Source organism: Colobus angolensis, unplaced genomic scaffold (assembly GCF_000951035.1).
Source record: "Colobus angolensis palliatus isolate OR3802 unplaced genomic scaffold, Cang.pa_1.0 Scaffold253, whole genome shotgun sequence".
Taxonomy (NCBI): Eukaryota; Metazoa; Chordata; class Mammalia; order Primates; family Cercopithecidae; genus Colobus; species Colobus angolensis.
The window spans coordinates 3,810,262-3,811,966 of record NW_012115744.1 but is presented as its reverse complement, the minus strand read 5'-3'; positions in this window follow the sequence as shown (position 1 = coordinate 3,811,966).

Sequence of the window (1,705 nt, the reverse complement as noted above, 5' to 3'; positions counted from 1 at the left end):
CAGGAGGATTGCTTGAACCTGGGAGGTAGAGGTTGCACTGAGCCAAGACAATGCCATTGCACTCCATTGCACTGGGTGAAAGAGTGAGATTCCAGAGCCGAGCATGGTGGTGGATGCCTGTAATCCCAGCTACTTGGGAGGCTGAGGCAGGAGGATTGCTTGAACCTGGGAGGTAGAGGTTGCAGTGAGCCAAGACAATGCCATTGCACTCCATTGCACTGGGTGAAAGAGTGAGATTCCATCTCAAACAATAAATAAAATAAATAAAAATTTTTAAAAGTATCTGTTAACAAAAAGACAAAATATAATAGATACTGGCAAGGATGCAGAGGAGGGACACTAGTACACTGTTGGTGGGAATGTACATTTGTATAACCATTATGGAAAACTGTATGAATGTTGCTCCAAAAACTAAAAATAGGACTACCATATGATCCAGCAATCCCAATGCTAGGTATACATTCAAAAGAAAGGAAATCAGAATATCAAAGGTGTATCTGCACTCCCATGTTTATTGTCGCACTGTTCACAACAGCCAAGACAGAGAATCAACTGAAATGTCCATCCACAGATGAATGGATAAATAAAATGTGGTGTATATGCAGAAGGGGATATTATTCAGCCATTATAAATAATTGAATTCTGTCATTTGTGGCAGCACAGATGGAACTGGAGATCATTATGTTAAATGAAATAAATCAAACCCGAAAAGACAAATATTGCATGTTCTCACTCATATGTAGGAGTTAAAAAAGTGGATCTCAGCCAGGCGTTGTGGCTCATGCCTGTAATCCCAGCACTTTGGGAGGCTGAGGTGGGCAGATCACTTGAGGTCAGGAGTTCAAGACCAGCCTGGCCAACATGATGAAACCCCTGTTGCTACTAAAAATAATAAAATTAGGTGGGCAAGGTGATGGGCACCTGTAATCCCAGCTACTCGGGAGGCCGAGACAGGAGAATTGCTTGAACATGGGAGGCGGAGGTTGCAGTGAGACAAGATTGTGCCACTGCACTCCAGCCTGGGCGACATGCAAGACTCCACCTCAAAAAAAAAAAAAAAATAGTGAATCTCACGGGGATAGAGAGTAGAATGGGGGTTACTAGAGGCTAGAAAGCATAGTGGGAGGGGGAAAATGAAGAGAGGTCAGTTCATGAGTACAAAAATGCAGTAGAAGAAGAAATAAGTTCTAGTGTTTGATCACACAGTAGGGTGACTACAGTTAACAATAATTTATAATATGTATCAAAATAGCTAGAGTGCGGATCTGAAATGCTCCCAACACAAAGAAATATAAATGTTTGAGGTGAAGAATATCCTAATTAGTGTGATTTGATTATTACACGTTGTATATACATGTGGCAAAATATTACATGTAGCTCAGAAATATGTACAATTATTATCTATCAGTAAAAATATGTTTAAATATACATGACAGAGACAAAGAGAGAGAGAATGAGAGACAGAGCACAAATATGGAAAAACATTCACATTTGGTGAATCAGGTGACGTTTATATAGGTATTCATGTATTAGCCTCTCAATGTTTTTATAAGCTTTGAAACAAAAAAAATTGAGAAAAAAATAAATATTAAATCAAATCCTTTCTAGGAAAAGAAATGAAGCAGAGTCCTGTAGTTCCAATCAACTTGTTCATTTTGGTTCTTACCATTGAATGTGGATCTGAAGTGGCTCCTGTCACACAGAG